Source organism: Nematolebias whitei, chromosome 10, assembly GCF_014905685.2.
Source record: "Nematolebias whitei isolate Nwh7 chromosome 10, NemWhi1, whole genome shotgun sequence".
NCBI classification, from domain to species: domain Eukaryota; kingdom Metazoa; phylum Chordata; class Actinopteri; order Cyprinodontiformes; family Rivulidae; genus Nematolebias; species Nematolebias whitei.
Genome location: NC_056507.1, coordinates 15,078,437 through 15,093,739, shown reverse-complemented (window position 1 = coordinate 15,093,739; position 15,303 = coordinate 15,078,437).

The window sequence follows — 15,303 nt, the reverse complement described above, 5'->3', positions numbered from 1 at the left end:
CCAAACAGGTCTCTCTTGAAAACGAGTTCTCGTGAATCAATGAGACTACCTGTATAAATAAAGGTTAAATAAATAAATAAATAAATTATATTTGAGTTGCTAAAATGATTTAAAAATATATGCAGAAGTAGCTAGACTGTTATTTTTTTTTTATTTTTTTTTTTTACAAAAAATAACAAAGGAAAAAAGGTAATCTATAATTTGTTTTAATAGAAACTATAAACAAAATAGTTCAAAATATCCTGATGCATGCTCAATAATCCAGGTAGAAAAATCTAAAAAAAAAGTTAAATCTGTTCCTCTGGACATTCAAAAATGTCATAAATGTCATAAACAAAATAAGGCAAACCACTGGTATGAAACATGAAACAGCAGGTAGTATGTTGTGTACAGAGAGTCATGACTGACCAAACACAGAAGAGGAACATTGCTGAGTGATGAAATGTACACATGGGAATGATAAAACTCTGACATGAGTGAGCACGTGCACAAGAAACCATTTATTTTTTCAACTTACAGAAGGAAAGAGCAGCCTCCGAAAACACAAAACCACAGAAAAACTCTGATCTTTGTTTTCCACAGAGCATAACATACCTCTCCAGTTTCACAGGCAGTCATCAGGACACATCATCCTGGATCAAACTGACCTGAAACAAGCTGACAACATTAACTAGTACATGTCAAAATATTTCCAATCACAATAAGCTCTGTTAATGCAGGTCAAGTTAAATACTCAGAACAAAATGTGTGTTTTTGTACTTTGTTTAATACCTGTTTTCAATTTTACCACTTCACTCATCATCTATGGAGTACGGCGGCATATGTACTTATGGGACATACCCCTAAAAATTAGAGGAACATCTAAAGTTTTCACTATTAAGAACTATCCAACATGTATCCTTCCTTCCTGCCTTCCTTCCATTGACTACGGTGACATTATTTAGATGAACTCCCCTACAAGCATCTTGCAGTTGTTGGATGCTGTCTATCATGGTGCGCTAAAATTCATAAATGGCTGTAACTATCGTACCCACCACTGCACCCTGTATTTACTGGTTAACTGGTCATCATCAACTTCACACAGACTCTCTCACTGGTACATTTTCATCTTTAAATCACTTCTTGGTCTGCTGCCTTCAAACATCTCCTCCAACATGTCTCTGCATGAGTGCAGCTACAGTGTGCGCTCTCAGGACATCATTACCTGCAGTGTCCCCTGAGTGAGGACTGAACTAGGCAAAAGGGCCTTCTCCTACTCTGTGCTTGTTTCCTGGAATATCTTGCAAAAAGATCTGAAGCTCTCGGTCTTGACTCTCTAAATGGCTTCAAACATCTGCTAAGTTCATGTCAAAAACCAACACAGACATGTTCCTGTATTTAATATTTTACATCACTTTACTACATAGCTGTTTTTATTTCATTTTTATACCAATTTCTTGTATTTGTTCTTCTCATTTTGTATGCTTTCTTTTATGGTTGTCTACTGTTGTCGTCATTCTTTTTTTTTTTTTTTATCAGGTCTCTCTTGTAAATGAGTCCCCGAGGCTCAGTGGGACTAACCTGTATAAATAAAGGTTGGATGAATGAATGTAACAAATGTAACATCTAATGAATCTGTAAACGATACTAATTCTGTAAAGTTAAAATAGAAATCAAGAATAACAAGATATACTTACAATTCGGTTTATACACAAACTAGAATTAAGTGTTAAAGAAATGTTAAAAATAAATCTAGGTTACAAGAAAAACGGTGATCAAATAAAAAATGAAAACCAAAAATTATACTAGAAGTACATTATTGCACACAAAGCATCAACTCAAAAAACAAGTACAAAAACATTCTTAATGGGTTTTATTTGAATTTTATTTTCATATAACGTTTTAATTTGTGTTTTATCCAGCAGAAATAAATCCACCTAGCCATTTTAGATTTGCTTTGCTTACATGATTTATTTATTTTTTTTATTATCCAAGCATAACTGTAAAAGGAAGTGTGTATTTGTTGCGGCAACAACAAAGGCGAAAAAAGAAAAGAAAAACAAAATATCGCCTCATAGATTTCAGCGTGGGGTTAATGAGGGTTTAGAGGAACACATCAAGTCATGTATTTAGAGGTCAGTAGGTGTCAAGAGACAGTGATGCAAACATTAATGTTCTTACTGACATAACTGAACACATAATGTAAACTCATTTACAGGAACACATTACCATACATCCATGCAAAGTGTCCATGTAGGACCAGGAAACACCATCACAAACACTTATATTACAGCTGAGCTGATTCACATTCACAGCAGGAGACCAGTTGCATTTCACACCTAATTAAGAGGACGACTGCATCAGAGTCCATGTCAATGTTTGTGTGTGTGTGTGTGTGTGTGTGTGTATGTGCATCTGAGAATGTGCAGCTAAGTGTGTGAGACGGTAAAGACAACTCAGCAGCAAACTGCTGCCAGGAATTTTTAAGCACAGTGTTTATTTCAAAACCATTAGGAAGTTTCACATGATCCATCCTGTCCGCCATCCTTCTGCCTGCTTTCATTTTAATCAAAGGCATATTATTGCAATGTATGCTTCATTACATAATTACATATTCTGCATAATTCCCTCATTTCAGTCATTCTGAATAAAAAAAATGTCCCCAAATGAAACAGTTGACAGTGTGAGGGGTTTAAGAATACTCCAAATCATCAGCTAAAGTTTGAAGTAAAAAGAACGCATTGCAGGATGTAAAAATGCACTCAGAGCACTGATGAAATGTATAACATACACAGTGTCTTATATTTTAATATAGGTCATATTGTAGGAGTACCACTGGCTGCAGCTCTCCTCTCCAAGATGCCCACTAATTGCTACCTGCTGTCGGCCTGATGAGAGCCTGCTCTACCTAAGGCTGCAGTCAAGTGCTACTCTTCGCTGGAGCATTGTACCATTCACGGTGTTTTAATACCCCTGGCCTGTATTCCCAAGTATTGAGATACTTATCTTTGTGTCTACAGTTATCCTGCCTCCTTGTGTCTCATCAAGTCCTGGTTCTCCTTCAGTCCTGTTCCTCATTCCTCATACCTTTCTCTTCAGCCACTTGCCTGCCCTGCCTGGTCCTTCATCTCTGGAGCTCTTTCTGGATCCAATTCTGTGCCACACCATGACGTCCAAACCTGTAAGAGAAACAAACAGGATCAATATCAACACTCGGCTCTATCATCCACACCCACCTGACCTTGTCCTTCCTCCTCAGGGGCTCCAGGTTTTCTGTAAATATTATCCCACTGTAAATAATGAACACTGTTCACTTTTCTATTCCGAGACTTGTCTCGTTCCGGGTCTCGTATCAATCTGGGTTCCTCGAGTTATAAAATATTTGTAAAAGCATACAGCCCAAAAGTCAACATTTGATGCCCATGATCTTTGGCTCTTAAGGTGAAGCTCCAAAAAAAGAAAAGTTTTGATTCTGTTATGTACATCAGTGCATGAGCTCAAGAACATTTTCACAAATCATTGTTTGTAAAACAGTTTTGCCATGGAGTGCACACAGGCTGGATAAAGTTCTGTCATGCAAAGAAGAGGTCTCATGTGATCACCATCCATAAAAACTTCCATCATCTCTGGGCCAAAGTGCATTTAGAAAGGACAGAGGCAAAGTGGAAAACTGACAAAAATCGGACAAAAATCAATGAAAATCAGAAATTATTTTTGCGGACCACATTCGCACATCTTCTGTACTAAAGAGGGGAGGCATCTTTGCCTGCATCTCTTTTGGTATAGGGGTGCAATAGTGCCTCTGGCATGTGCAGCCTACACAACTGGAAATGCATCGCCATTGCAGAACAGTACAAATTTTTAAACAGCATATGCTCCCATTCAGAGATGATGTATTTTTCATGGAAGGCTTTGCACATTTTAACAAGACAAAGCTCAAGTCCACACAGTACCTGCTATAACAACATGGCTTTGCAGTAGAAGAGTGAAGAACTGGCCTGCCTGAAGTTCAAACGTCTCAACAACATAAAAAACATTTAGTGCATCATAACACAAAACAACTGGACCAAAAATAACTGCTAGAATGTTCTATTAGGAAAGAAGAATGGACAAATATTTTCCTCCATAAACTTCAGTATCTGGTGTCCTCAGTTTCTAGATGTTTACAGACTGTAGTTAAAATAAAAGTGGATGCTTTACAGTGGGAAACAGGCCTCGTCTGTTCCAAATTCTTTCTGAAGTGATGCTACTCCTTTAAGGAATAAAGTTGCCCACATTTGTTTAAGAGTACTTTGGATTAAACCACAGAGATTTTTCAACATATTTTAAGACATTTATAGTTGCGTCTTGTTTTGTAATTATCCATCCATCCATCCATCCATCCATCATCTTTACCTGCTTCTTCCTTTTCAGGTCACGGGTGTCATTGGTGCCCATATCCAGCAGTCACTGTGCAAGAGGGGGAGGACACTCTGGACAGGTTTTCAATCCATCACAGGGACACGCGGAGACAAACGAGGCAAACAACCATTAACACACTCACACCTAGGGACAATTTAGAGTTACCAGTCAGCCTAACATGCATGTTTTTTATCTGTGGGAGGAAACCGGAATATCCGGAGAAAACCCATGCATGCACGGAGAGAACATGCAAACTCCACCCAGAAAGACCCCAGGTCCAAACCAGGTACTGAACCCACAACCTTCTTGATGTGAAGCAACTGTGCTAACCACTGAACCACCGTGCTGCCGTTTTCTAATTATAAAACCCTAAATTAACACAGAAATGATCACTGAACCTTGGAAGTACATTTCTTAGTTCAATACTTTTTTTTTTCAAACTACTGGAGGTCAGCTGCAGTAATACTTTCATTTTTTTACTTATCAGTCTGTGCAACTAAAAAGCATAATAGCAATAAAGTTTCTTTATGAAGAGGCTGGACTCGTAGGAGCCTGACTCAAATGCAGCGTTTTGTCTAATAAGAATTTCACAATCCTGATGCATTTTGGTCCTTAGCTTATTTTCATCCTGCACATAAAGCAGCATAAAAATGGCTGCCCCAAGGCCACGCAGCTATGACAGTCGCCTTGGATTAAACTCCCTCATTGCGTTTATCACACCCTCCTCAACAGCTTTTATCAGGGCAGAATTTCACAGAAATAATTTCAGTTATTTTCCTCACTTTTTATAATACTTGGTTTCACCACAATAAATGGATCACATTGATCGATTAATACACAGTATCGAGCAACTTCAAAGTACACAATCCATTTAATATTTGACAAACATTCAGAGTAGATTTTCGTCAAACCCAACTTATTTATGCTCCTCACTAAATAAACCAAAATATTGATTGACCCCTCAGTTCTCTTTGAGACCTTGTGACTGTTTGTTTTCAGCTCTATCAGGAGCTATTAGGGGAAAAAAGTGCAGCTTCTCTGAGGTTTATTCCTCTTAAAAGATGAGGGAATATTAAAAGCAACTCAGCACTCTGCTTATTTTGAAACCCGGGAGGGAGGATGATTGGATAAATATTCACTGCACATCGCCAGCCCTGAATCGCCTCGTCTACCTTTGCTCTCAGCGCTCTGTGCTTACTTGCTGATATCCATGCACGGTGTCTAACAGATGCATGGACTCAGTCAAGAGAAAAAGATGGAGAGCTTTTTCAGCCTATGTGGCTCAGGACATGAGCCGAAGTTGGACCTAAATGAAAGGTTTAAAAAAAAACAAAATAAAAACACCATGCGTAGAATGCCACAGCTGTGTACCAACGTGTTGACAATAGAATTTCTGGGACAAATTCCAACCCTCATTTTCCCTCATTGTCCTCACTGCCTCTCTTGTTCTCAATGCACCACCTTTCACAGTGTCCAAATAGGCATCCATTTACTCTCTGCACAATTCAATTGGGAAAAAAAATCAGGAATTGGCTATGCTCAGTCAGGACCATAATAATTTAACTGAATGGTATCGCATCTGTCTCCAACGATCGTTGTGTTGTTTTTTTTTTAATTAAATGAGAACTACTAAAGAGGACAATGCAGGGTGTGAACTAGAAAAACACCTAAAGAATAAAGGACAGTTGGGTGTATATATGTGTGCTTGAGGGGGAATGTGACTCTGTTAGTGAAGGAAGATATAGGGAACCATATGGACTGTGACTTCGAAGCAGCCCACCAGGAGGTGTCCGTGGAGCTGTCTACCAGTGCATTAATCTGGCAGGTTTTAATGGCCAAGGCAGGCAACAACCAACCGCTCTGCACTCAGACATCAATTCCACAAGTGCATGCCTCCCCAGCGGGCAAATGGAGCGTGGCTCTAAGCTGCAAGAGCTTTGTACGTTCCTGTATATTTCTTTCCTTATAAACATCACAAGTCTTCCACAAGGATAAAAGGGAAGAAAAAAAAACTTCTGTGTAGTTAAATTCCTATAAAACGCCGTTTTTCTCATATGAATTATTTTTGAGATGGGATTTCGTCGTGTCTGTCTTAATTAGAACATTAATTAGTGTTTATAGTTCAGGTAAAAAAAAACAAAATGAAGGCACGGATATCCCTAAACAAATATTGGCCACTGCCTTCCGTGCAAGAGATTTAGACTAAGATCATCTTATGCTGAAAAATAATGAAGTTGTAGCTGTTTGGGTCAAACATTGAAAATAGCGTTATGCAATACTGGGAAGTGTCACACTCAGAGTATGTGTTGATGACTCCCAGCTAGTACAAAGCCAAATTTGATCAAATTAACTGAATTGTAGCACTTGCTGTGTTGGCTATTGTGGATTAGTTGTGGGGGCCAGCTTGAACTGAATGACTCCAAATTTGTAGATGCAAATTCAGTGACTACTTTCTGCAAATTTCATTAAAATCCATCCAGTGGTTTATACAATATTTTGCTAACCAACAACCAGGGTGACTCTAAGTTAGGCTTAAAAGTTCAGGCAAAGATCGTGTATAATGAGTATCAATGGGAGTGTGTTGATGATGACTCTCGGCTACTACACCAGAACATAACGCAGTATTTGTAAAACTGATTTAATTTTATTGTGTTTTGCAAGGTTAGTTGGGTACGACAGCCATCTTGGAACTGGTTGGCTTCAAAATGTATTCAGTTCTAGATGGTGATAATTTTCTGAAAGTTTCAACATACTCTTATTAATGGTTCTCAAGATATTTGGCTAAAACACAGAATTGACTACAAACAGATAATCGTTGAACTTCAAATAAAAGTGTATGCACAATTTTTTAAGTCTCAAAATATGACTTGGGGTTCAGTCTCATCAACAACCATACCAATTTTAGTTCAATATGTTTAAAACTGACTGAACTGTAGACGTTTTTTAATCTGTTGGCTGTGGCTACAATCATGAATTGAGCTTCAGTGATTATTTTCTGGAAGTTTTATTAAAATCCATACACCAGGTTTATGAGATATATTGGTAAAAGACACGGGACCCCCACCCACCCACACAGACATGCGCGTGTGCACACAGACACCTTTTGACAATGGGGGACAATATTGTTAAAAACTGTTCTTAGCAACAGGTAGCTAAAATAAAAAATAAACATACTGTAATGGCAAAAAAAAAAAAAATAAATAAAACATGCCTTAACAGCTACTCAAAAATTATTTTCCACATATTGTGTACATGATGACATATTTATTGAAAACATATTTCAAAATCTGAACCCAGACATTTGAACATACTAACCATAGTTTTTATATACTTCAGTGAAAACCAGAAGTTGTGTCACTTTCTTTATCTTGTTTGTTTTATTTTAATTTTCACACGTTTTTTAAATGTAAATCATAAATTGCCTGACTCATCAATTTCAGTTGCTTTTTAATAGTTTGGAGAATTAGTTAAGTAAAATATGACATGACTGATGCAGGTGGGATTAGAGTAGTGGATTTTTATGGTTCAAACCAACAGGAACTGTGTCATAAGAGCACTGTTTCTCCCTCTTAATGCCAATTAGGTGCACTTGTACTCTGTGCAAGATCAAGAAAGAAAAAATCCACTTAAAGGAATAGAAAACCTGGAGAGGTACTTATCATCACAATGACATTTGTGCATATTGCACACAAAGGCCAGAACACAAAAAGACAAATTTGCAAATACATACCAGGATTTCAGTTTTTCAGCTTTATCCGGACTGCTCTGTTAAAGCTAATCAGTGGAAGTAATCAGAAGCATAATAAATACTATTAAAATAGGACAAAAATGGGACAAAGCAAAAAAAGACATTGTTTTCAGTGAACAATCTTATCTTCCCTCTGTGGTGTGGGGCCACTGCTGAGCTCTGACAATGGTTATAAACTGCATTTCCATTCACAGCACCTCCACAGAGTGTACTTCCTGAAAAAAACAGGCAGGCTGGGAAGTGAAACACGCTGTAATTAGTGTTTTCTCCTATTTTTCTACATCCATTGATTAACTATTGTACTAGACACAATAATGGAAATTATATATTTTAAGTTCCCAATTAAGGTCAAGTAGCTGGTTTTGAATTATGTCAAACCAGACCTAATTTAGATTACATCTGTTTAAATAATGGGATTACACTTAAAATTGTGTTCTTAAAAAGTTGACTGGTGTGGGAAAATTTAATGGCAGTGAACTTGTTAATTTATTCACATTTTCTGTCTTAATTAATGTTAATCATTTATTTAAGAACAAGGTTGTTTTTAAATTGTTTTGCTCGTTTTTGCTGTAAGGCCCAAAAATAATATTCTTAGCCAGTTTAACAGGTCACAAGGGAGGTTCAGACTGAAACATATTATGTGTGGAATGATACTCGAAGAAAGATGACACAAGCACTTCAGTCTGCTGTTACTGAGATGCCTGAAATGACCAGAACGTCAGTGGTGGAGGAATGAAATGTGCTGAAATTATGTGTAAGCACCTCAAAAAGTATGATTCTGTGAGAAGACTCGAGCTGGACGAAGACAATGACGGTGCTTTTACCTGCACTTCAACCAGATGGCTTTGGAACGTAACATTGATGTATTTCTTGGGATTGGCTATCCATATTGAGTTTTGTTGTTTATTTTTACATAAGCTTACTAAACCATACCATACCAAACCAAACCATACCATACCATACCATACTATACCATATCATACCAAACCAAACCATACCATACCAAACCATACCATACCATACCATGCCATACCAAACCATACCAAGCCATACCATACCAAACCATACCATACCAAACCAAACCATACCATACCATACCAAACCATACCATACCATACCATGCCATGCCATACCAAACCATACCACACCATACCATACCATACCATACCAAACCAAACCATACCATACCAAGCCAAACCATACCGCACTGTACCATACCAAGCCAGACCACACCATACCAAACCAAACCATGCCAAGCTGTACCGTGTCAAACCATACCGTACCAAACCATACCATACCACTTTATTTATAAAGTGCTTCAAACAGCAACAAGGACAACAAAATGCTGTAATGCAAAAACAAAAACAAGCAAAGGACACAGGATAAAATACAGAGATACAAATAGATAAAGATAGGAACTAAATGTCTAACATTATAGAATAAAGACAAGTTAAAATCAACTCACACAGTGTCAAAAGCCAAGGAATAAATGTGTTTTCAAACGAGACTTAAAAACAGTGAGAAAGGGAGCCTGCCTGACATGTAGTGGTAACTCATTCCACAGTTGTGGACCTGCAACAGAGAAGGCCCTGTCACCTCTGAGCTTAAGAAAGGTTCCTGGAACCAATAAAAGCATTTGGTCTGCTGGCCTCAGAGCGCGCTGTGGGACATGTGGCTGCAGCAGATCAGTGAGATAAGAAGTGGCAGAACTGTTCAGAGATTTAAAAACATACAGAAGGATTTTAAAATGAATTCAAAAGTGAAATTGGATCCAGTGAAGGGAGGCCAGAGCTGGAGTAAGGTGCTCCGTCTTGCCTGTACCAGTTAAAAATCAGGCTGCAGCATTTTCGTGCATTGGAAGATTGACTGATTCCAATGAAAAGCACATTGCACTAATCAAGCCTGGGTGTTATGGAAGCATTTATTACTCTCTCAAGGTTTTGGACAGTATGGGCTTCTGTTTAGACAGTCGCCTCAACTCAGAAAAAGAAAAAAACAGGATTTAACGATCATATTTAAATGATGTTAAATAGTTTCATGGAAGGGTCCATTATCACTCCCAGATTATTGACTACTTGGTAAAGAATGACATGTCAACCACCAGTATGCTATTAACACCTGTTAACAATCCAGTAATCACGTATCTCACTATGTACACTGTTTGTGTTAACCTGTGTGCATGCTGCTTGTTTGTGTGTTTGTTGTTTGTCTTATGTGAATTATTAACTGTTTTGTTTGTACAGTACCTCAGACTGCTCTACTGAGCCTTTAGACCATGACTGTAACTGGTCCTTCACTTTCTTGTTTTTATGTATTCATTTATATTTGTTTGATTTAGTTTGGTTTGCTTTTTTTTTTATTTTATTTTTTTTATGTTTTACTTGGTTAATGTTCAGAAATGAAATTTTCTCATGAAGCTTACTCCTGGAATTTCCCAGGAAAAAAAGAATCAAGAAACAAATGCACCTGGTTAGTTAGAAAAGCACCCTAATTTGAGGTAAATTAAATATTCTATCACACTCTTTTTGTTCATATTACCAATTCTGTTGGTTGCACAAATAAAATTAAGCTGTTATTTCATGCAAAAAAACAAAAACAAGACTGGAGTATTTTAAAGTTAATTTGGTAATTAGTTCATTTTAAATAGCTTTTCAATTTTTGGCACTAGATTTGGAAGATGATGCTGTAGAAAATATAACTGACATCACAAGTTATTTCTAGGTTGCAAAAACTAAACAGTTGAGATGTAGCAGTGAGAATACCCAAGGTAACAGATTTGTTTGTTTTTTTTTAAGTACACCAACTAAATAAAGATGATTAACTCTTTTCAAAAGATAATTGTTAAAATGAATGCAAAAGATATTTTCAAAGTTCATAAAAAAAAAAATCCTACATCCAAATAAATAAACAGTTCTGAGTTGGTAAACATATTATCTAACCCTCCAATAATCTAAAAAATCTGATTGAAGCAAAGGCAGCAGAGTTAGCACAAGGTCCAAAATATGTAATAGACTTGACTTTTAATTAGTTTCAAAATGTTTGGTAAAGTGGGATCAGTTAATGAACAGCATTCTTTAAATAAAGCAAAATAAGGTCAAATTTTAAAAGAATAACAAAAAAAAAACATAGAGACTTTTGAATAGATCTTTAACTTGTGATATCAATAAGTGGCTTCACACTGGCACTAAATGACAGTTTTACTTTGAAAGGAATGTTGAATGAGACCTTACCGTGGATAAAACAAGCTACAAAACACTCCAAGAACATTTTATGAATGAATAATGGGAACATATTGCTTCGAGTCATTGTTTTTAACATCAACAAAATAATGAAGAACGAACCCTGGTGACGTTCCTCAAAGAAGAAAAAAAAACTTTTTTCAGTTTTGAACATTGAATACAGACTTTCTTAGTAAAGTGCAACCAGAGAAAGCTTCATGTAAATTATAACTGGACAAATTATCTGCATTTTCAGTCCAAGTAAATAAAAAGGGGTGTTTCTTTAGAAACAGAAACGCCAAATTCTTTTCATTTTACTTTCTGAAAGTAGTTTAAATAGTTTTTACCTATAAATTATATCACAACATTTAAAGAATCCTGATAAACTTACCAGCAGAATTTTTTTTTAACTAATAAATATTTTGTCACGGAGACCATGATGAGTGAGTTTGTCACTTTTTGAAACCAGCACTGGAACTGAAACTTGAACCATTTACCAACAAGCAGGCATTTCCAAAAAGAAAGCATTGGTCTTATATCAGATCAGAATTATTTATGTTACTGAAAAAGATTTGCGAGCACAAAAAGCCCTTTATTACGTTATGACTTCATGCCAGAGAACTCTTTAAAGTTCACAAATGAGAGGCTTTAATATTTAATAAAAATATGTTAGAAATACTGAATATCTACCATTTTTTTCAGTCAGAAAATTGTGCTGGATCTTAAAAATAATAAGATTATTAAAAAAGTTCTTTCTTGAGTCCATGATTATTGCAGTATTTGCAAGAAATACGACCCAATTTCTGACAAAGTTAAGGACAATGTATAAAATGTAAATAAAAATAGATGCAATAATTTACCACTTGTATAGTGTCATATTTCATTCACAAAGGAACAAAGAAAACAAATGTTCAAACAGGGGAAATATAATAAAATTAAAAAAGAGTAAATAGATTCTATGTCAGCAACACATCTTGAAAAAATGTTGACGGGAAATAAAGTGATATCAATAGGAAACGGCAGCAGAAGCATTTTGCAACAAACTAGGTTAATTGGCTCCAAGTCAATAAAATGGCTGTGAATTAAAAATGTTTTTTTAAAGAGGCTGAATCTGTTAGAACTTCGAACAGATTCAGCCTCTTGAAAAAGCTATATATTTTTTTTTTTTACTTAGAAGTAATAGGCAAAGGTTCACAAGTTAAATAAAAAAAAAGTCTAAAAATAGTGGAATAATTTCTGAGTAATGGTCCTGAATGGGAAATTGGGACATTTTTGTTTTTCCATAATCTATGGTTCATAAAATCTTCAAAGGATTTCAAGAAGCTGGAGAAACCTCTGAGCACCAGCGACAAAGCTAAAAGCCAAAATTGAATCTTTTGATCACCATTCAGAAACTCTGCAGTCTTTTCTGGAATAAAGTTTTTTTTTAATTGACAGGCCAAATGGAAAACTGTTTTGTGGTCAGACAAATTCAAATGTACTTTTTGAAAACCACAGATGTCATTTTTTTATTCTAAAGAGGAGAATCATCATCCAGTGTTTCAATCAACGCACAGTTCAAAATCCTGCCTCTCTGATGGTATGGGGGTGCATTAATATCTAAGGCATGGGCAGCTTACACATTCTGAGAGGTACAATCATTGCAGAAACATACAAGTGGTTCCTCGTTTATTCGGGGGTTCGGTTCAGAACTTGCACGCAGTAAGGGAAATTCCGTGAAGCAGCAATGTTATTTTTTTATACGTATTTTAAGGCTTTAGAAACCCTTCCCACTCTTTCAGGGTTTTAAACTGTTAAACCTATGTCATTTTAACAACATGCATACAGTATTGTATATGTAGCTACTAAATTTTACTTAAGGGCCCTACAGAACAGCAGCGGCTCGGTTTGTTTCCGGTCCGACTCTGTTCTGTTTCTGCAGACGTACCCTGCAGCAACCCACAATCAATGTTCTAAACTCTTAAACCTACTCATTTTAACAACAAACTTATATGTTGCTACTAAAACATACTTACTAGCATATCTCCACTCGGAGGTCCTTGCCCTTGGCTAGTTGAAAAAGATTTTAAAAAGTCCATTTGAGCTTCAGATGGACCACTGGACTTATGAACATGCGTGTCCACTCAGAGGTCCATGTAGACAAGCTACCAGCTCTCAAAATTCACTGATGGGTCTGGAAGTCTGGTTCTGCTCTGGTTTGTTGGGTTCTGTGCTGCTTCTCTGCATTGGCTGGGCACGGATCAGATCGAAACTTTAACTTTGTTTTGTTTTTTTTCAGCAGAATGAAACGAGGCTTTTGGGCGGGGCCCTGTTGCCTTCTGGGAAATGCGGTCATTATCAGCGGGAATACAGTGGAGGATTACTGAGAAAACTACAAAATGGTGGCGCCTGTCTAAAGTATTTTATTTTTCGTTAAATTTTTACTGTACAGTACTGTATCCAGTACTGTCCCAATCATGTGAGCAATATTAAAGTTGACAATCATGTGCCATTGTGTGTGTGCAATAATATGGGCTGTACATTCACAAAACACGATAGCGCGAGTCTGCAGAAGTCGAACTGCAAAGTAGCGAGGGACTACTGTATACAGGTTTTAAAACTATAGATATACTAGATATACTTTAGATGCACTCATATTCAGCAAAGACCGAGAACTGTAATTCAAATTAACTTATTTTTCTTCCTAAAAAGTTGCACAGTTTTTTCGATTAAACATTTGGCATGTTTCCACTGTTCCTTGGTGAATAAATTGTGTGTGTATGTGATTTGCAAATCACTGTTCTATTTTAATTTATTCAGTTAACTCAACTTCCAGATTTGTTGGCATTAGGGTCATAATTTAAAAAAATAAAACGTGTGCACACTCCCGATGCTCACTCCATCTTGTCCAGAATAGTTCAACACAGTTGTTGAAGTACTATACAAAATTGTACTTTCAACAATCATGCTGCCATTAGTCGGACAGATACTGTAAGTGTCAGACTGTTCCTGTTGAAAGTGGTGTTTGGCGTAAAAAGCACTTGTGGAAAACTCAAGTTTCATGTGATGACTTTTTTTATGTTTTTTTTTTTTGCATTGCATTGCATTGCACACATGTAACAAAACACATGCATTAACAATTATACATAAACAAAACACAATACATAGCATTCACGTATTCACCTATCTTTTGTGTGGATGGTGATCTACTTTAATACATTCCAACGTTTGCTCAATAGGGTTGGGTTTATTTTGGCGTCTTTGCTTTTCTTCTTCATACATTTTTTTTTGGCATCATGCCACTTTTGTTATGTGACAGAGTCCTCCTATCCCTGCTGTTCGGAGCAGTTCTGTGAAAACACAGAGGAGAAGCCTTGTCTTATACTGTTGCACTACCAAAAATAAGTTGCTACCAAAATACCCAGCACATATCTCTGGGTTTGAAATCATGAAGCATACACTTAAAACACGAGGAAATAGAAAGCTGTAGCTCAACCGTTTGGTCAGTGAGGATCCTTGAAATAAAAAAAGGCTAAAAGAAAAATGGCTTTTTGAAAATGCATGGGCCGCTGAAAGCTTTGAGAATCCCTTTACATCATGTAGGACAAGAAAGCATAAAAAAAAATCTTATTTGTTTATTACCACGAGACTGTGTTGTATTTGCAGAGCTAATAATATTTTTACTGACTTAATAAAGAAATAAATTTGCCCACTTTCTGCTGTTCAGCTTGCAACAACAAAACAAGAAAAGTGTGTCCACATAAAAGCAAACGCACACGCTCACAGTCTTCTCCCACCATCCCTGTTTGTTCAGAGAAATTAAAGACGACAGGGAAGATCAAATCTTTCTACAGAATAGTGCTCCTGCTCTTTGAATCCAAATGAGGCCATTACCTTCTTCACCCATTCTTCTTTGGCTTTCCTCCACCTCCCTCTCCTCCTCTGCTTTGTCCTCTCCTTGATGTTCTTTAATTTCCT